Genomic DNA, 22,774 nt, shown 5'->3' with positions numbered 1-22,774 from the left:
TTTGTTTAGGGAGGACTTGTCGACAGGACGTTCCCCTGATTCTATTCTAGCATGTTATAGTAAGCAACTTGATACTCTCTTTTTGAAGTTCTCTGACTTGGATTTGAATTTCAAAGCCCAAATTAAAGTGTCTTAATCTTCTTCTTAGTTTTATTCCAAGGCTAGCTAAAAACAAACAATAAAGGCAGAAGCAGAATAATGTAACTTTTTCTAAATTGCATTTATTGTTTTACTTTTTCTCTTCTTATTTTTACCAGAACAGAAAGGAGCTGGGAAAGGAGAGGCCAAAGAGCAGACAACTACTGACTGTTGACCAAGTAAGGCCTGGCGAGTCTCCAGCTGGACTGGTCTTCGTTGTGAGTCGTAGAGGTTCTCTTCATTGAATTTGCAAGTAGAGAGGAGTGTGTGAAGGTGCTTTTGTTTATGTTGAATTTTTGAAGTTTGTGGGTTCTATTATTAACTCAGTTTTATATAGTTTTGATCAGGGAAGCCTTTAGACAGCATGGACCATTCCAGTATGAAGGAGTCTTCTTATTCTCATGTGACCACAAGACCATCTCATACACCTTCTCTGTGTCCCAGTCTGCTTCCTCAACCAGTGGATTTAATAAATAGCTAGGTGTCCGCATTATTCAAATACACAAAGAAAATTAAGTTGTTTATTTAATGTCTTAAAAAGATGTTTATTAACCCAAATGAGATCTTATTTTTGAAATGTGTCATCATTTTCTATGAGTTAATCTTACTTCTTGAACATCCACCCTATTAGTTTCATACGTGAGAAATAGTATCTCTTACTGTCTTCCAGTTTAACATCATCTTCCATTTCAAAGTAGTGTGTCTGGGGTGCACGATGTCTTCCAAAGTTTTTCTCTCATCTCAAATTATCCAAAGGTAATGCTGGGGCATAGGAGGAGGTGGGCTATATTACTCTGTGAAGGTTAAAGAAAGGAGGAGAAAGTAATGGATTTGTAATCACAATTCCTAGTGTTGTACTGTGGATCTTGGAAAGATTTGGTTGAGAAGTGGCTGATCCAGGCTAGTCTTGTCTAGTTTCTAGTGCCCTTTGCAATATCTGTTGAGACCATGTTCCCATGGCTGATGCTCATGGTCCACTCAATTTGCTTCTGGTCTCAAATATTTGAAACTTCATGACATCTTTTTCTAAACTCCAGGCCTCTGCTGGTTCATTGACCATCTCAGCCTCTCTCTCTCTCCCCTTACCAAGGCATATGGATACTTCTAGATTATCTATGTTATGAGCAGCCATGAGAAACCTAGAGTGCTACCTCATGTTTAAATAAACATGCCTTCCACCATGTTTATAATAGAAAATGGTTCAGGAATAAAAATTTGGTTTCTCCTAGAAGCTTGGATCTTCCCCTTCCAATAGTTCCAAGAAAATAGGCTGCTAGCACAGCTATTCTAAGATTTATTCATTTCTCTATGGATGTTTCTATCTACCTGACCAATTTACCATATTAGTTCATTTTCATACTGCTGATAAAGGCATACCCAAGACTGGGCAATTTACAAAAGAAAGAGCTGTATTGAACTCACAGTTCCACATGCCTGGGGAGGCCTCAGAGTCATGGCAGAAGGTAAAAGGCACATCTCACATGGCAGCAGACAAGAGAAGTGAGCTTGTGCAGGGAAACTCCCATTTTTAAAACCATCAGATCTCATGAGATTTATTCACTATCACAAGAACAGCATGGGAAAGACTGACCTTAATGATTCAGTTATCTACCACTGGGTCCCACTCACAACATGTGGGAATTCAAGTTGACATTTGGGTGGGGACACAGCCAAACCATACCATTCCACCCCAGTCCCTCCCAAATCTCATATCCTCACTATTGAAAACCAATCATGCCTTCCCAACAGTCCCCCAAAGTCTTAACTCATTTCAGCATTAACTCAAAAGTCCATAGTCCAAAGTCTTATCTGAGACAAGGCAAGTCCCTTCTCCCTATAAGCCTGTAAAATCAAAAGCAGGTTAGTTACTTCCTAGATACAATGGGGATACAGGCATTGGGTAAATACGGCCACTCCAAGTGGGAGAAATTAGTCAACACAAAGGGGCTACAGGCTCCATGCAAGTCTGAAATCCAGCAGAGTAGTCAAACCTTAAAGTTCCAAAATGATCTCCTTTGATTCCATATCTCACATCCAGATCATGCTGATGCAAGAGGTGAGTTCCCATGGCCTTGGTCAACTCTGCGCCTGTGGCTTTGCAGAGGACAGCCCCCCTCTCAACTGTTTTCACAGGCTGGCATTGCATGTCTGTGGCTTTTCCAGGTGCAAGGTGCAAACTGTTGGTGAATCTACCATTCTGGGGTCTGGAGGATGGGGCCCCTCTTCTCATAGCTCCACTAGGCAGTTCCCCAGTAGGGACTCAGTGTGGGGGATCTGACTTCCCATTGAGCCTTGCTTCTGCAAGGATATCCAGGCATTTCCATACATCCTCTGAAATCTAGGCAGAGGTTCCCAAATCCCAGTTCTTGACTTCTGTGCACTGGCAGGCTCAACACCATGTGGAAGCTGCCAAGGTTTGAGGGTTACACCCTCTGAAGTCACAGCCTGAGGTCTATGTTGGCCCCTTCAGCCATGGCTGGAGTGACTGGGACACAGGTCACTAAGTAAGTCCCTACACTGCACACAGCATGGGGACCCTGGGCCTGGCCCACAAAACCACCTTTTCCTTCTAGGTCTGTGGGCCTGTGATGGGAGGAGCTGCTGTAAAGACCTCTGACATGCCCTGACACATACCCTATTGTCTTGTGGATAAACACTGTGCTTCTAGTTACTTATGCAAATTTCTACAGCTGGCTTGAATTTCTCCTCAGAAAATAGAATTTTGTTTTCTATTGCATTCTCGGACTGCAGATTTTTTGAACTTTTATGCTCTGCTTCCGTTATAAAACTGAATGCCTTTAACAGCACCCAAGTCACCTCTTGAATGCTTTGCTGCTCAGATATTTCTCCCACCAGATACCCTAAATCATGTCTCTCAGGTTCAAAGTTCCACAAATCTCTAAGGCAGGGCAAAATGCTGCCAGTCTCTTTGCTAAAACATTAACGAGTCACTTTTCTCCAGTTCCCAACAAGTTTCTCATCTCCATCTGAGACCACCTCAGCCTGGATTTCATTGTCCATATTACTATCAAACATTTGGTCAAAGCCACTAAACAAGCCTCCAGGGAGTCCCAAACTTTCCCACATTTTCCTTTCTTCTTCTGAGCCCTCCAAACTGTTCCAACCCCTGCCTGTTACTCAGTTCCGGAGTCACTTCCACATTTTTGGTTATCTACAGAATTGCCCCACTCTCCTGGTACCAATTTACAGTATTAGTCAATTTTCACACTGCTGATAAAGATATACTAGAGATTGGGCAATTTACAAAAGAATGAGGTTTATTTGATGCACAGCTCCACGTGGCTGGGAGGCCTCACAATCATGGTGGAAGGTGAAAGGTGTTTCTCACATGGTGGCAGACAAGAGAAGAGAGCTTGATCAGGGAATCTCCCGTTTTTAAAACCATCAGATCTCATGAGACTCATTCACTTTCACAAGAACAGCATGAAAAAGTCCTGCCTCCATGATTCAATTATCTCCCACCAGGTTCCTCCCACAAGATGAGATGTGGGTGGGGACACAGCCAAACCATATCACTCCCCATCTGCATTCAATGCTACTCCCCAAATTTGACCCGGAATAGGAAGCCTTGATGTATGTATCTCATGGCACACTTAAACTTCTCTCTCTTACAGGTATTTTAACTCTCCTTGAGTGGGAAGGGCTGGGTTTTTAACATATAGCATGATGAATCCATACTGATTCTGGTAGATGGTGTTGAATATTTTTTGAAGATAAAGAGATAGGATTTACTAGTGGATTGCATTTGGGATGTGAGAAAAAAATAAAGATAATTGCAAAGGTTCTAGGCTGAAAAGGGAAAGGACAGATGGGGAAGATGGGGAAGAACAGAAGTGAAAGGGGAAGGTCAGTTGTCCAGTCTTGGAAGATTACCTTAAATCTTCCAATGTCAGGATAAAACACAAATTGAGCCCTTGATTCAACTGCCCAGATACATTTTCAACTCTCCAGCAAATGGGATTTAATATAATAATATTCATCATAATAATAACGTAGCTAACTATTACAGATTATTTTTGAAGTTCCAGGCACTATTCTAGACACTTATATAAGTTCCCAGCTAAAACATATAGAAGTGCTAATGTTCCTAGGTTTCAGCTAATGGGATGAAGGGGAGATGATGTGTATAAATTCTAGATCATTGCTGACTTGAAGACAAGTTGGCTTTCCTGGACTTTGGCTTTTATTTCCATGAATAAGACTGTTTCTGAGCCAATAATCCAAATCTCAACTTTGCAAATGATGATGGAGATGCATGATGAAAGGGACCCACCATCCTAAAAGGTTATAGAGAACATCTACACCACCATCCTAGACTAGCCTGGCATATTAGATATAACTAAACTTTTATTTGTTCAAAATAGTTTGGTCTCCTTTTAAATACAAACACAACATTTACTCTAATTAATAAATGCAATTTTCTGAGGTAAAAGGATAGTAACATTAGCCAGGCACAAGTAGAATTTTATATTTTTATAATTTTTATCATTATAAGAGAGTAAATTTCTATATTAAATCTGGGCAGTTGTTTGCCAGTCAGAACCTTGCTCTATCCCCCTGCCCTCACTCCCACCCAAGCTGTTAAGAAAGGCGATATTCAAGGCCTAGTATATGATCAGTTGTACACATTGTGTATGTAACACATTTAATTATTATCATTATTGGGCACTATTTCATTACTGAATTTCTAGAGCAAAGCCACTTTTCCCAATTTTCCCTCTAATTCTCAATCTCTTGCCCTGACTATGAAAAGAGAACCACAGTTTTTCTACTCAGCTCTTACAGCACTCACCAAAAGGATATGGAAATTTTTGCTTCATTAGACACTCACAGCTTTCTCTTTTTTCCTCCTGTTCTATGCAGCAAAGAACAACCTGTAATAAGTTGCTCCCACTTCACAACCAAAAATAAAATCTTCTTTTAAAATGAAATGTTTTAATTCCAACTGTGATAATGCCAAATTTGGCACAAACTCTGATAAATTAACTCTTTCGACCTCAAAATCTCCCAAAAATATTAGATTAAAGAGGATGTTTAAAATTCAGGCAATTCTTCTGGGGGAAAACATTCATGTAGCAAAGAAGACCCTAACAATTAGGGATCTAGGTTCAACTTTTCCTATTTCTTCTGTTACCATCACACCCCAATACCTAATTGCTATACTACAACTGTAAGGAATTAGTCTATCCATGACTTTTACAGCTCTTATTGTAAGCATCCTTCTTTCAGAATTTAGAATGTCATTAGTATTATAGTTATTTATATTTTTGATTGCAGATTCTGTCTCTTCATTAATCTTGGAAGATGGGAACCAACAGATAATATGATATAGCCCTAGTTTGTACTACAGTCACTCCCTGGATACAATGCAGTGTGCTTGGGCAGGGTTTATTGAGTATCATATACGTAAAGCCCTAGTATTTCTGGGAAAGAGGGTTGGGAAGGGAAACCTGAAAGAAGAGGGGACACATTTCTCCACCAAACACACATGCACACACATACACACACATGCATACATATGTGTGTGAGTGTGTGTGTTTGTGTGATTTAGAGGTTAATAAAGGTAAAGGAGGTCTACAGTTTTTTTCTTGTAACCAGCGTTTTAAATTTATGATAATCCCCTCAGTATATTTCTTGAATCATAGTTCTTAATTTAATAGGTGTTACTTGAATTTAATGATCTCAAGAACATGAGATCAGAAGACTTATATCTAATATCTAACAAGTTATGGGGAGAATTTTATGAGTATAAACAGCATAAATAAGATTTTTTGTTTCTACCATATATTCAATGGAAAATATTTTAAATCTTCTTTTCTCATGTATTTTGCTGAATCCTAGTGACCAGGTTTGCTGTGTTTTCTTTTTGTTTTTTTTTTGTTTGTTTGTTTGTTAACTTTGTCAAAAATTAACTTTGTAGTGTTCATCTCCGTGAAAAATATGGAAAATGATATTACTACAATTTATCTCAAATTCTGGAAATGGCATGTACCAACATGATGTTGCTAACGTTTTTATATAGATATAATTTTACATAGATATCATTGTAAAGGTAGAGGTCAGGACAACTCAAGCAATACAAAAATAAATCTTCAATAAAAACTTATCTGAATTAATAAAGGTCATTTTTCCTTTTTAAGGTAGTGGTGCAGAGTAGTGTCTTTAAAGTTAATTTTATAGATTATCACAAAGGCAACATAGTGAGTAGGTTAAAAACAAACAAACAAAAACAAACAAAAAAAAAACAAGCTCTGTAACCAGACTGACTGGATTTGAATCCCAGATTTATCGCTTACTAGCTGTTAAAACTACTGCATATCACTTCTCTTTGCTTCCATTTCTTCAACTGGAAAAATGGAAGAAAAATAGCCTCTATCTCACAGAGTGGTTCTGAAGATTGAGTAAATGAACACATGTAAAACGTGAAGTACATGGTAAGGGCTCAGAGAATATTTGCTATTATTTGGGGATGAATTATGCATTTGAATTATAGGCAGCAAGTACTCTGTACACATCAAGTGCTGAAATCTCTATTTGACTTTGCATTTTCTTGTTTTTTAATTTTTAGTTAATATATAATATATGCATATATTTATGGGTTACATATGATTATGCATGCAATGTGTAATGATCAAATCAGGGCATTTAGGATAGACATCACCTTGGACACATCATTTCTTTGTGTTGGGAAGACTTTAGTGTTTTTACCTAGCGATTTTGAAATATATGTTGATGTTAACTACAGTCACCCTAATGTGCTATACAACACTAGAACTTATTCCTTCTACCTAACTGTATGTTTTTACCCCTTAACCAAACTTTCTTCATCCTCCCCTCCAACAACAACCTCTGGTAACTTTCTGTCTACTCTCTACCTCCATAACATCAACTTATTTAGCTCTCACATATGAATGACAACATGCAATATGTACTGTATTAGTCCATTTTCATACTGCTATGAAGAAATACCCAAGACTGGGTAATTTATAAATAAAAAGAGGTTTAATGGACTCACAGTTCCACATGGCTAGGGAGGCCTCACAGTCATGGCAGAAGGCAAAGGATGAGCTAAGGCATGTCTTACATGGTGGCAGGCAAGAGAGTGTGTGCAGGGGAAATGCCCTTTATAAAACCATCAGATCTCATTAGACTTATTCACTGTTATGAGAATACCATGGGAAAAACACACTCCCATGGTTCAATTACCTCCAACTGGGTCCCTCCCATGACATGTGAGAATTGTGGGAGCTAGAATTCAAGGTGAGATTTGGGTGGGAACACAGCCAAATCATATCAATTTGTTTCTCTGGTTCTGTGGCTTATTTTGCTTAACATAATGACCTCTAGTCCTATCCATTTTGCTACAAATAACATGATTTCATTTTTTATGGCTGAATAATACTCCATCGTGTATATATACTAAATTTTTCTTTATCCATTTATCTACTGATGAACATTTAAGTTGATTCCATATCTTGGCTATTGTGAATAGCGCTGCAAAAGCACTAGGGTGCAGGTATCTGTTTGATAAACTGATTTCCTTTCCTTTGGATAACTAGTCAGTAGTGGAATTGTTGAATTATATGGTAGTTCTATTTTTAGTTTTTTGAAAAAACCTCCATACGATTTTCTGTAGTGCCTGTACTAATTTACATTCCCAAGAACAGTGTATAAGAGTTCCATTTTAAAAGAGGAAATGACAGTGTCTCTGTTTGCAGATGGTATGCACTTTCTGCACATGTAACCCAAAACCTAAAGTATGGTTAAAAAAAAATTCAATTTTCTTTTTCTGTGAAGAATGTCATTGGTATTTTGATAGAGACTGCATTTAATATATAGATTGCCTGGGTAGTATGGTCATTTTAACAATATCAGTTCTTCCAATCCATGAGCATGGGAAGTTTTTCCATTTGTTTTTGTCCTCTTCAATATCTCTCATCAATGTTTTGTAGGTTTCCTTGTAGAGGTCTTTCACCCCCTTGGTTACATTTATTCCTAGGTACTTCTTTTTTAGTTACTTAAAATGATATTGCTTTCTCAATTTTTTTTCGCCTAGTTTGTCACTCATGTATAGAAATGCTACTGATTTGTATATGTTGATTTTGCATTCTGCAACTATACTCAATATGTTTATCAGTTTTAAGAGGTTTTTGGTGGAATCTTTAGATTTCTCTAGATGAAAGATTATTTCATCTGCAAAGAAAAACAGTTTGACTCCTTTTTCAATTGGAACGTCTTTTATTTCTTTCTCTTGCCTGATTGCTCAGGCTAGATCTTCCAGTACTATGTTGAATAGAAGTGATGAAAGTAGGGATCCTTATCTTCTAGTTCTTAGAGGAATGATTTTCAGCTTTTCCTTATTCAGTATAATGTTAACTTCGGGCTTGCCACACATGGCCTTTATTATGCAGAGGTATTTTCCCTCTATTCCTAATTTGTTGAGCATATTTATTATGAAACAGTTGAATTTTATCAAATGCTTTTTCTGAGGGATATTGACCAGTAGTTTTCTTTTTTTGATATGTTCTTGTCTGGTTTGTATATCAGGGTAATGCTCACATCACAGAATTAGTTAGAAATAATTCTCTTTCACTTTTTGGATTAGTTTGAGAAGAATTGGTATTGGTTATCATTTTTAGATTTGGTAGAATTCAGCAGGAAAACCATTCAATCCTGGGCTTTTCTTTAATGGGAAATTTTTTAAATTACTGATTTGATTCACGATTTATTATTAATTTGTTCAGGTTTTCTATTTCTTCCTGGTTCAATCTTGGTGGGTTGTGTGTGTCCAGGAAATTATCAATTTCCTCTAGATTTTCCAGTTTGTTAGCATACAGTCATTTATAATACTTTCTGATGAACCTTTGTATTACTGTGGTATTTATTGTAATGTCTTCTTTTTCACTTCTGATTTTGTTTATTTTGGTTTTGTATCTTTTTTCTTCGTTTGCCTAGCTCGCATTTTACCAATTTTGTTTATTTTTAAAAGAAACAACTTTTCATTTTGTTGAATCTTTGTAATCTTTTTAGTCTCTATTTTGTTTAGTTCTGCTCTAATCTTTATTATTTCTTCTACTAATTTTGAGTTTGACTTTTTCATGCTTTTCTAGTTCTTGGAGTTGCATTGTTGGGTTAGTATTTCTACTTTTTAAATGTAGTCATTTCTTGCTATATGCTTCTCTCTTAGCACTGCTTTTTCTATATTCTATAAGTTTTGGTATGTTATAGTTACACTTTAATTTATTTCAAGATTTAAAAAAAAATCATTCTAAATTTCTTCATTGGCCCAGTGGTCCTTTAAGAACATGATGTTTGATATCCATGTGTTCATACAGTTTCCAAAGTTCCTCTTGTTATTGATTTATAGTTGTATTCCTGAAAAAAATACTCGATATGATTTTGATTTTTAAAAATTTATTGAGACTTATTTTATGGCCTAACTTATGGTTAATCTGAAGAATGTTCCATGTGCTGATGAAAGGAATATGTATTCTGCAGCTTTTGGATAAAATACTCTGTAAATGTCTGTTTGGTATATAGCACAGTTTAAATCAATGTCTCCTTATTGATTTCCTATCTAGATGATGATATGTCCAATGATGAGAGTGGGGTGCTGAAGTCTCCAACTGTCGTTGTGGTGGAGTCTATCTCTCCCTTTAGGTATAATAATATTTGCTTTGTAGATCTAGGTGCTCCAGTATTGGATGCATATATATTTAGTATTGTTATATCCTCTTGCTATATTGATCCTTTTATCATTATATATTTACCTTCTCCATCTCTTTTGACTGCTTTTGACTTAAAGTTTGTTTATTCTGAAATATATACAACTACCGCTTCTTGCTTTTGGTTTTTATTTGCATGGAATATCTTTTCCCATCCCTTCACTTTCAGTCTGTATGTGTCTTTATAGATGAAGCGAGTTTCTTATAGGCAGCATATAGTTGAGTTACATTCTTTTTATCCATTTAATAAGTCTATACCTTTTAAGTGGGGAATATAATTCATTTACATTCAGGGTTATTATTGGTAGGTAAGGACTTATTCTTGTTCCCTTTTTAATTGTTTGTTGGTTGTTTGTTGTCTTGTACTTTACTTTGTTCATTTCTCTCTTATTGTTATCATTGCTTTTTGATTTTTTTTTTTTGTATTGATAACATTTAAGTCTCCTCTATTTATCATTTCTGTGTTTGTTCTACCAGGGAGTTTTATCTGTTTGTGTGTTTTCATGATGTTAGATCTAGTTCTTTTGTTTCCAGATTAAGCTTCCCATAGGCATTGTAGGGTTGGTTTGATGGTGATGAATTTTCTGATATTGCTTATCTGGGAAAGACTTTCTCTTTCACCTTTGAAGAATAGCTTTGTTGGACATAGCATTATTGGCTGTCAGGTTTTTTTCTTTCAGTACATTGAGTATGTCATCTCATTCTCTCCTGGCTTTTAAGGTTTATGCTGAGAAATCTGCTATTTTTTATAGATGTTCCCTTATATGTGACTTGATGCTTTTCTATTGCTGTTTTTAGAATTTTTTTGTGTGTGTTTCTTTCACTTTTGACTGTTTGACTATAATGTGCATTGAAGAAGCCCTTTTTGGATTCAATTATTTGGAGATCTTTGAGCTTCCTCTATCTGAGTATCTATATCTTTTGCAAGACTTGGGAAGTTTTCAAATATTACAGTGTTAAATAGGTTCTCTATGTCTTTTCCCATCTATTCTTCTGGAATACCTAAAAATTAAATATTTGGTTGCATTATAGTGTCCCTTACATCACATGGACTCTGTTCATTCTTTCTATTCTTTTTTTTCCTCTGACCATATTATGTCAAAAGAACTGTCTTCAAATTCAAAAATTATTTTTTCTGCTAGATCTAGTCTATTGCTGAAGCTCTCAATTGTATTTTTATTTTATTTATTGGAATTTTCAGTTCCGTATTTTCTTTCTTATTCATTTTTATAATACATATCTCTGTTGAATTTTTCATTCAGATCATGAATTGTTTTTCTGATTTCTTTGTATTGTTTGATCTGTGTTCTCTTGTATCTCACTTAACTTCTTTAATATTACTTTGAATTCTCTTTTGGGAATTTGATGTTTTATTTTTATTGAAATCTGTTGCTGGAGAATTATTGTGTTCTTTTGGAGGTGTCATGTTTTCTTGTTTTCTCATGTTTCTTATGTTCTTATGTTAATATCTGCACATCTACTCACTTCTTTCATTTTATTTTTGGATTGACCTTCATAAGGAAAGATTTTTTCCTATATATATGTTTATAATGTTGGGTGGGTAGGGCACCTTAGTTTTTATTCTGAGGGTACATATTAGTGTATTCTCTATATGACTTCTTCAACTTTAATCAGCATCATTAGTGTCTCTTAGTTCCTCAGTGGCTTAGGCTGCATTTGCTAGTGAGGTTTTGCTGGGGATAAGAACACCAAGTGGATCAGTCTTTGTGCTCCAGTGGTGATGTCAACAGGACAAATGTGCCCATCCTTGAAACCCTTGGTGATGTATGCAAGCATTGGTGTTAGCAGGACCAAGCAGGCCTATCTTTGAGCCTCCAAAAAGCTTAGTTGGATGCTGAAAGTGGCAGCAGCACTCAGGCAGGTGAGAAAGTCCTTGAGGCCCTAGGTGGTGTGTGTGGTGTTAGCAATGGTAGTAGCAGTGGTGAGCCAACTATCAGGCCCCCAGGCAGCATGTGGGAGCACAAGCAATGGTGGTAGTGGGTTGGGTAGGCCAGATACCAGGCCCTCAGGTTTAACATAAGTGGGTATTGATGATGGTGGTAGTGGCAGGCTGATGGACCCATCCTCAGGCCCTGGGAGAAGTGCACAGGTGTTGGTGGTGGCAGTCAGAGAGGTTGATTCTCAGGCCTGCAGAAAGCACTCAAGCACTGGTAGCAGGCTTGCTGGGTCTGTTGTTAGGCCTCCTGGTGGTATGCATGCATACCAAAAATGGCAGGTAGGGTAGGTTGAACCTCAGGTCACCAGGCAGCTTGCTCAGGCACTGACTGAGGTGGTTCTGGGCAGCATGAACATGTCTTCAGTCCCAGGGATGGTGTACATATAGGTTATTTCCTATAGGAAATATGTACATGGTGTATATATAGGTTATTTCATATAGATTCATGCAGGTACATGGTAGCCCTGCTGCTGGAGGAGCACATGGGATTGCTGTCAGTGCCTGTGACCCTTGGAAGGCAGCTCTCAGACTCTAGGAAGTGTGCACTTTGTCTCTATTTGTCCCAGCAGCAGTCTCCCTGGTGAGCTGCACCTCCCTTTTCCTAGCATGTAGGGCACTGCATAGGCTAAAGTGCTGGGGACTCAGCTGCACCACTGGGTCCAGGTGGCGTCATGATGCTTTAGTTCTCTGGTTGGATGTGGACGGATGTCAGTGGGGTTCCAGGATTGTGGAGATTCAGGGACTTCTGGGCCCTACGGCAGGATGTAGTCTGGTGGGGACTGGGCTCTCAAAATGGTACTGTACTATCCGTTTGGGTCTCAGGGGTGTGTTGGGACCCAGCATGAACTCCCTCTCTAAAGCGATGTAATTGTGTGAACTTCTGGAAGCTCCCTATACTAGTGTGTGGGCCTGCAAGGGCCAAGGGGCTCTCTTGTTGCTAGGACTGCCAGAGTCCATGGTGGGAATGTGGACTACTGAGATTCCCTCATTTACCTTTTTCCCACACTAGAGACCCTTTCCTGGCTCCCAGCCAAACCTAGCCAGGCCAGGTGCCTCACTTCCATCTTTTTCCATGCCTCAGATATTCCCTGTCACTTTCTTACTGAATTCTAGTGTTATTTCTTAAACAATCTATTCTAGGTGTGATTATCTATTTGCTGTTTTGGTTCTTCTTTGTGAAGGAGGGGACTATTGGGAGGCCCTAGTCAGTCCTCTTGAAACTCCCCATTTGACTTTGCACTTTCTGATGAGAGCACATACATCAAAATTTTTGTCATATTTTAAGTGTTATTTCTTTCTTGTCATCTCCAGATGAATTGTACTTTATGAAGAAAATAACCTCAATAAGTAATGCAACCAGAAGACAAAAGAAATCTACAGTATTCTTCTTTTTAGAAAAGTATTAAGCAACGGTTTGAAAAAAATTTTTGTACTTAATATTGCATCATATTACCTACATATTCAGTTTTTAGGAAGATTGAATTAAGAAATAAACCTGCAGTTAACTGTAAAATAGGAAAAATGGTCTTATCTCCCAGCATAGTATGATTTCCCCTTCCCTAGGAGACTATCCTGTGTTAGAAGATAATCCGTATTTCAGAGGCCATTTAAGCTTGGAGAATTCACACCAAGATGTTAATTTTGTAATATTCCTTCCAAATATAATATCATTTCTAGTGTAGTATGGACATACTATTTTGTCCACTTACTATGTACTTACTACATTTCTTTTTTGACAGCTGCTTTCCCCTCAACTCTACCTACACTTCCTATGTCCTGTATGATCTTCACTTTTGATCCAGGCAACACCACTTGTCCTTGGCTAGGCCAATACTCATTCTTGAGAATTTTTAATTTGAGACAGAAAGATGCAGGGAAATTTCTCTTATGGGATAAAGCTGTATAATATAAACTTAATAAGCATTGGTGACTATGTTTACATCATATGGAAAAATCTAACTTACCAGAAGAAAGAAGAATATATAGAGATTAAGGACAGAAAGAGTTTGAGAAACATTAGAGATGCTGATTCCACATGACTTATTGTGGGAAAAGGAGTGGAGAAAGGGGCCAAGCAGTTTTCCTGCCCTTCCCACTACTTTTAGCTCCTGTTTGGAGTCCAGAAAACATCTTTTATGTTCTGTCCTTCAGAATCCTCCTGACCCAACTTCTTTGACCAGCCATACTATGACCATTAATTTTGTACAAGCTTGCATTAACTTATTTAGGGTACATTCATATGGTATCTCACCAAAGGCCCAAGCTCTGTACTTACTGCTTACCACCTGGAAATGTCTCAGATGTTACAGTGTGGGAATCTGTTCCATAGTTTTGTATGTAGATTATGAAAGTGTAAGGGATTTAATGCTAATTGAGCCACTGCTGACCAATGGGAGCTACTAGATAAAGATTTTCTCCTTTTGACCCCAAGATGTATTTTGTGTCTCCAGAGGTCTGAGAGGGATCGAACAGCAGTCAATCAATCCCCTGGTGCAAGTTAGGGTGGCCAACTTTATAATTCTCCCTTGATTGACTTTTCTCCTTCCTTGTTTTATTGCCCCTGTCCTGTACTACTGCTCCCTGGCATCACATTCTCAGAAAAACTCTAAAGAATCCTTCATGTCAGCCTCTACTTTTGAGGAAACCCTAGCTAAGACACTCAGCATCCTTTCAAAAAATTTTGTTTCTGTTAGATTTCAGTCATAACTAATTGTAGTGGGTTATAAGAGACTTCATTTCCAGTCCAACTGAAATAGTTAACACACTAACTGTGACTTTGAACAAATTAACTGGTCTGTACCTCATTTATTAATATATGAAATGGTGGTATTGGGCTCATTTCTGTGGTTCCCTTCACTCCTAAGATTATATGATTTAAAGAAAAGCCTTCATGTCTCAGAGAAATAAATCTTTAGTGGTGGCAGACACTGAAACCACCAGTTTCTCCTGCATGTATTTTCTGTATGTCAGTCCTTGTGTCCCTGGCAACACCATGGCTATGAGCTCTTGATTTTCATGTGTACCCTAATCCAGAACACCAGGGAGGGAGCAGTGACGGTGTACCATTTGGGAGTGGAGTTTATAAATTAATTTCCTATCTGAATCTCTCCAGCCCTCTTTAAAAGAATCTTTGAATTATAATTGATCTAAAATTAATTATATTCTCATTTTAAAAAGTCAGAAATTCTATGAAACATTCTTGGAAGTCTCTTTCATTTTTGAAAACGTGAGTCTCATGGGACTTGAAAAAGTTCCTACAACTGTTCTTAGTTTCAGGATTCTCAAATTTGGGATTTTGACTTCAGTGAATTTCCTTGTTTTCCTCTTACATCACCCACCAGACTCATTCCTAGGGGGTTTTGGTTATTAAAGTACATCCATTCTCCAGCACCTCCATCAGTTTTAAAACTCTCTACTGTGAATTAGCATCAGACTTTCTTGTCTTTGGTGAGACTGATTGTATCTACAATTCTTTCTATTTTGACATCTCTTCGAATATATGAGCAGGGCAAATAAAGCAAAAAGTTCAAACAATTATGTGGCTTGAAAAAACTCCAATTAAAAAATTCTACATACTTGGTATTGAAGAAAACATGAGGATTAATGTCCTAAATAAATCAAAATAACTGCAGATGTTGCTAAGAGCAAATTCTTGATATCTCAGACCATTTTGAAGAGTGAGCATATTCAACATGCAGTGAGAATTCACACAGTAAAAATCATGGCAAATAACTAAGGTAAGGCAATAAAGGACATATTTAGCTCCACCTAGTGCCTTTGGAGCAAAGAGGAAATGTTGAAATATTTGATAGTGTGATAGAAAGAATGATGTTAGCGTAAGGGGAGTCTAAGTGATAAAGATTCTCAGACAATGATGAATCTCAAATCCATTGCTTGATCCACGTAAAATCAGAGATGTTAGGAAATCCTCTTTACTCAACAGCATTGGGAAGACAGTGATTTTTAGTAAGCATGAATTTGTGCATTAGCCAATAAAAACAGAAATGATCAGAAAAATTAAAATGTAGTTGAGAAATATATTTGCTTTAGAAAGTCAACTGAGTAGTAAAGTGAAGACAAATAAGTGTTTGTAAAACATACGTGAGCTCTGATTATTTTTTAAAATAAGTTTGGGATTTAGAAGATCAAAGGAAAATGCAATAGAAGCTTCTGCTGCATAACCAGTGCTAGATTGCCCAACAGACTCCTCACAGGTTTAGATTCTTAGCCAAGCACAGGGTTGGGGGAACAAAACCAAAAAGAAAAACAGGTACCTTTTCAATGAACTTATCCAGAATTTTGAAAACTAAAAAACAACTGGAAAGAAACTACATTCATTTCCATATCAGTTTAAGCAGTGTCCTTTTAAAAACTAAACTTTTATTTTGAATTACCTATGAAGGTGAGAGTAGGACCCAGCCTCTCCGCTGGTAGCTTCTGTGATGCTCTTCCTAGGGTCAGTATAGAATCCGATGGACATTGTGATGACCTCTGAGCTAGAAAGAAGATGGAATCAAAGTAGCTCCAACCCAGCTCAGTTCCTTGTTCTGCCCCAGCTAGCATTGCCTCAAAAAATCAGTGAAGAGTCTACATTCTAGAGCTCTACATTTTATAGGTTACAGAAGATGATGAAAATGGAGACATTTCCTATGGAAATATTTTCTAAAATTATGGAACAGAAACAAAGTGATAATTCCTGTATCTAAAAATGATTGAGGACTTGATCATTCCTTGCCCTAATATTCATAGCCATAAAAATTAAATGTTAACCAATGATGGAGACTTTGTGATTCAGTGCATGTTTTTTGTTTGTTTGTTTTCCTGTACCACCATGTCCCCACCCAAAATTTTTTCAAACAATCCTCTTTCTTTAAGGAAACAGCTGGTGGAATATATATTCTGAGATATATTCTGAAGCTTTCCTATTTTCCCATAGAACACTAGGCGTTTCTTCTCAGAAGAACGAATGGTAGGGCTGAAGCCTCTAAATCCAGTATGACTAATCCTGCACATATTCTTTTACTGCTGACTTTAGCTCGCAAGAAATCCTTTTATGTGTTAGTTTGGGGAAACTTGCCTATTTCATTCCTCTTGGTGATTGCTCTCTTGACTTCCTATTGAGTTATACATTGGCTATAAATTATCCCTCACCAGAAAAGTGATCTTTTAAAAGAAGAATTTTCCTTCAAGTTGTTGAAATAATTATAGGAAATGGTTAAAAATATTAATAACATTTCACAGTTTACATCATGTACTTTACAAAACAAATGGTCATTCTAAAGGCCAAAAAGCTGCTACTAAAATTCCAATGATTTCTGGTACTGAACTAAATCCTCTAAGAAACCAGGGGACAGGCTTATTCCACAACCCACAAAATTTATCACACTCCAGGGTGTAAAGCAAGGCAAAGAACTTTATTTTCTGTGTTATGTATTTCAGTAAATATGTCTCTGTCCCTAAAAGGATATTAGTTTTAAAGGCCCTAAAGATGTTGAGTTCTCTAAGACTTCAACATTTCAGGATGATTCCAACTTGCAGAATAAAATCTATATTTTCCACAGAATTTAAACTGATTACTTCCTCAGTTTCCCAGATTTACATTTACAGCATTTGTAAAACATTTGTAAGGTGGACAGATCGATATCACAATACTAAAGTCATGACTTGTTTTCTTTCCTAATGAGAAGAGACGGAAGTTAAAAAAGTACAAAATGGGGCTCCTCTTGAAAGAAATTTGATTAAAATAAGCCTATTTTATTCGTAGGCTTATTTTATATGTATATTTATATTCTGTTTCTTATAGGCTTCCCCGCCCCTGCTTAAGTGTCAATTTAGAGACTTAGCTGTAAGAAGAAGGTTGTTAAATATAAAAGAATCAATCTTGATTTTTCTAAAACCCCTGCTGTCTTTGTTCAGCCACTCAATTTGAATCTTGTCCGACATGATTCCTGAAGAAGCAAGGCGAGAGCTTGCTGGAAAAAAAAAGTGACCAAGCATTTCAGCTTTTCTCAGCTCTGCTGGATAATGGGAGAGAATAGCAGCAAGACTCCTTTCTTGCCATTCAGAATTGAGGTGGGACCACCTGGGGTTTCCAGTTTTAGAATATAACTCTTTGGGCAATTAGCAAATCTCTGAGCATCTGTCTCCCATGGCATTTAGGTAAATTAATAATATTAAGCATTTCTAAAATAAGAAGTGGGTTATAAGATATGCCAATGTACCACGAACATAATTTGCTCAGTTACCTTTTCCCCAAAGGAGCCTCATCAAGGTACTGTCCTACAGCATTAAATGCTTGTGAGCTCATAGACCTGAAATATCTATTTCCCACAGATTCAAGACAATGAAACTTCATTATCATGCCCCCTTATTTAACTTCAATGCCCAGGACAACGATTTGTTTTAATGTCCCAGTCTAAACCTCCTGCAGCAATATTTTTTCAGATAATAGCTTCCATTCATAATGCTAACAGCTCTTGAATTCTCCAGTCAATTCGACAGTTAGGATCTTCTCTTTTCTTTGACTTCCTAAGCTTTATACCTGGCTATACACAGTCTAAGCTACATTTCTTTTTTAAAACACAAATATTACATATGGCATCTGAGATAACTAGACAATTCTAAAATCAACAGGGGCTTTGCTCTTAAGGTACATATATTTCTTCTGAGTTTTCCATAAACAAGAATAAAAGAACTTTGCTAAAGTTTTCAAAATTTAAGTAAAATTCTTCTTACTTATGATTTATAGGATTTTCAATTTCTAGAAGTATTTATTTGTCATTTCAAGACTCTTAAGCTTCTCGTTAATTTATTTTATAGCCTGAAATTTATGGAAGAGAAATTATAAAACCCTTTCCTGATATAGATTAAATAGCCTTGTATGTGTTTAATTTATGCTACATAAGAAATGTGGTAAAATAGAATGACTTTGTGGTTCAAAGTTAGAATGACCTGAATTTATTCTCAAATCACTACTAAAAAAATGTTTGCCTTTGGGAAAATTTTCTCACCTGAAAAATGGGAAAATATTGCCTAATTCACAAGGTTCCTATAAAGATTAAGTTTTTACAGGTATCTTCAGTTGTCTCTTGGGATTCATTATTCATGTCTCCCTTGCCAATGCAATGATTTCCATTTAGGGTCTGTGTGGTTCCAGGGAACATGATCTTACCCTCTGGCCTGTGACCCAAGCTAAACAATCAACATGTCTACACTCCTGGCCACGGAGGTAGTTTGAATCTCAGGACTTTTGCTGAAAATGTTAGGACAAATAAACTCTTTTTCCAGCTAGACAAACCACAGAAAGGATGTAGCTTTAGGAGCTTTTGACAATGGTCTTAGAGCCACACAGGAGGCAATAAAAGGGTTGAATACTCAAGCCTCACCTGATGCCAACCTGACTTCTAGATAGTTCAGTTATATAACCCAATAGATTTCCTGTGTTTCAACCAGTTTGAGGAAGGGTTTTTTTTTTTTTTTAATTACTTTTGTAACTAATATGTTAAACACACATAGGATATGATTAAATGTAATTTTATGTTGTTTCCTAAAGCCCCTTTACATATTATTTAGCATGTGAAAAATTTCCCCCATGCCACTGTCTGATAACTCCAGCAGGAGTTCTGATTCCTCTGCTCATACTCAGGTAATAGAAAATCCTATAACCATTTTAAGTCATAAAACATAGTCTTCCTTCAGAAATGTAAAGTCTCAAAAGTTCAACATATCAAGCAATCCTGCAGTCTTCATTCAAAAAGAAGACTTTTCCTTCTCTTTAGACTATAAACTGGCAAGCCACTTGCCTTCTTCTCTCACCTTCTCCTCATTTAATTGGTTGCTCTCATTGTCCCATCTGGATCACAGGTATTAGGAGGAAAAAGGTCAAGGAGTTAAATGGAATGACCCTTATTTGGCTGGTGCTTAGTAATGCAGTATTCTGACTTCCCACTCTCTGGGCCGTGTGTGTGTGTGTGTGTGTGTGTGTGTGTGTGTGTGTGTGTATTAGGCATACCCATGGGTTCTTCAGAATCCCCTATTAGACCTCTCTTACCACCACCTTCATGATCCACAAAAGGCATATTTTCTTTCACTCACCCTTGTTCTTTCCCCATAAGTTTCTCTTTCACTGGCCACCCTCACCATGGAGCATTCACTATTGGGATTTACTCATGCTATGATAGAAGCCTTATTGGCCATATTAGAAATAATATTTAATGTGATATGATCACCCACAAGAATAAAAAGGTGTAAGAACATAAGCTCATCTTTGAAAATATTCATTTGAAACCAATTTGTATTTTTTTAAATTATAAAAACTGTCAAACAGAGCAAGTCAAAGTGACCTGAGAATTAGTTAAAATAGGAAGAAAAATGAAAAGAGGTAACTAAAACTGAAAAACCGACAAAATTCCTTAAAGATTTATGATATGTGGCAAGTATTAGCAATACATGAAAAAGTTAATATTCCCTATTAACTAATAGCTGGCAATATTCATTTTTAACCAGATTGTAGTTTCAATTTGCTGTTGATGAAATCTCCTGGTACCACTTATGAGCCAAGGGTGGCTCTATGACCTTAGGGCTCCTCTACTTTATGTTCTCCCTGACTTCGCAAAGCTCCTAATGGACCTATGCTTCAATTTCTTCTGCAGCTTTCCCCTTCCTAGAGACATTCCTTCCTCTGAGCTGCTACTTGTACCAGTAGTTATGGAAGCCCTAGTTATTTTCCCAAAATCCTGCTGCTTTTTACTGCAAACTCTCTTAGCAAAATATTATCATTTTATCTCAAATTTCCCTACTCCAACAGCCACAGTTTTCAACTCCCAATGTCAATATTTCCTTCATCTTACTTGGGTGTCAGATTGCCCCTGAAGTGTATTTTTATTTTCTTCTTTGGGTATCATGACCTCCTTTTGGACACAACGTTTGTGGCATCCTGGCTCACATCCATTTTCATCCTATAGCTTAATGGAGATTAGCATGGGATTTAAACCTTAGATCCATATTTTCCTCCATATTTAAAACTTAAAACTTGGGGGCAGGCACACAAAAGCTCACTTCTTTTGCTGTCCATCTTGTGATACTGAGGCAGAATTAAGCTAAGTACGGTTAATATTTTTAATTAATTGTCGTGTAAATTAATAACAAATTCCATGTAAAGCATTTATTCCTTTTTTTCTATCAATTTTAGTTACTTTGAAGTTTGAAGTTTGGATAGAATGCACAGTGTATACTCAGACTTTCCATGGGTGATTTCTTTCTGATTAGAAATCAGCATAATTTTCCTGGCCAAAGGACTAGGGAGGAAAGGGAGTAAGTGCTTGCTTTCCCCAGGCACTTCAAAATATTCTTAGAAATACTCTTGCTAAAGATCTCATTATTGCCTTATAACTTTGCAGACCACCTAAATACCTCTATCTCACGGCTCCCATATCTCCAGGAAAAGCCTTTTAAAAGAAATATCCATGAAATCCTTGGGCATTCTGAAGCCATCTTTCTCCATTATCCAAACATCAGCATCTACTGTTTCTTGGCAGATTTCACAAAGGGCTGCACACCAGGAGACGAAAAGGTAATGATGTGTGTTTGTCTTATGGGTAGACTCACATTTCAAACTTGTCTACAATTCCACTAAATGAAAGGAGTTGTTAAACCATAACAAAAGCTAAATAAAAAGAAACATTAAACTGTAAAATGAATAAAAACTGTCATTAGGTGTAACCTAAACAGTCTGTGTGTGGTTTCTTAGAATGACAAGTAAACAATAAACACTAAGTGTTGTCAAGTAGCTTCAACAAAAAGTGTTTCCATGCATGTGCAAATAGGGAGATGTGCTGTAGCAAGCACCAAATCACAGGAGCTTTGCAGGCAATCACACTGGCAGCAAATAAAAAGTCTCCACCTGCCAGGGTGGCCTTATTTTCCTCCTTCATTCAGGGTGACAGAAATTCTCTCTCTCTAATTGAATATCCAGTGGCCCTTTAGTCTGCTTTTAACTACTTATTAAACAAAGCACTTGAAGAAATTGCTGTAAGAACTAGTCCCCTTTTAGATTATTTCAGTGGCAGAACTTTTTTCAAAGCCACAAATGCAGTATCAGCATTCATAGTGTGTATTCATAATAAAAATGAAACTCCCTTTCCACTCCATAATGACAGGGTCATGCAAAAATAAATACCTGAGTTATTTGCTTATTTCCTCCTTGCCTTGAGTCAGAAACCACAGACTCCAATGCCCACTAGGACCAGGCAATTTACATAAATAAATGAAGCCAGCTGGGTGTAAGACAGAATGTGGAGACATGGGGACTTAGGATAGCGGATAGTGTACACCTGTCCAAAAATTACAGGCATTTTCCAATCTTTAAAATTTGGTGCTGCCCATAGAAAACACCTCCAGGCTGAATTCAGTACACAGGGTAGATGTAGCAGGCCATTTTTCATTTTTATGTAATTAAGTTAAAGTTAATCAGAAGAGCTTAAGAAAGCCAATATTCTACCAACCAGAGTTTTGGTTAAAAGTCCAAGTCAGGTATATCATAAAACAGACAAAGCTCTTCCTACTCTCCTCCAACACTCCCCTCCCCACAATTAAAACAACACTAATCAGTCATAAAATAATCAGGTATATTACTAACAAAGCCACATATTTAAACAATTATGTTCTCATTTACTTGTGACCTTTACAGTAACTTTGATTATACGTTGCTGCTATGCACTAGTCATTTTGATTCATAAAACAGACCTTTGCAGAAGAAAAGCAAAGTAATATGCATACATTATGCACTTTGAACAGCTTTCAGCTGATACTGGTAAGAAACTTTTTCAACTTCATATTGTAATAAATATAATATTCATTTGATCTCCTGGGACTCAAATATAAAATAATGTGTTTGTCAAAAGCTAAGTATGCTGCATTAACTTTAACTGTTTGT

At 37.0% G+C, this 22,774-nt stretch overlaps 1 long non-coding RNA gene across 1 annotated transcript in view; it reads left to right on the top strand.

Annotated features, from left to right (window-relative positions):
• Positions 1-22,774, top strand: part of LOC139363593 (uncharacterized) — an 80,717-nt gene that overhangs the window by 6,385 nt on the left and 51,558 nt on the right. The window contains exon 2 of the long non-coding RNA XR_011624259.1: positions 258-411. This is a non-coding gene — a long non-coding RNA (uncharacterized lncRNA). The remainder of the gene's footprint in view (positions 1-257; positions 412-22,774) is intronic.

Source organism: Macaca nemestrina, chromosome 6, assembly GCF_043159975.1.
Source record: "Macaca nemestrina isolate mMacNem1 chromosome 6, mMacNem.hap1, whole genome shotgun sequence".
Taxonomy (NCBI): Eukaryota; Metazoa; Chordata; class Mammalia; order Primates; family Cercopithecidae; genus Macaca; species Macaca nemestrina.
The sequence above is the reverse complement of the archived record's forward strand: the minus strand, read 5'-3'. Positions and strand labels throughout refer to the sequence as shown.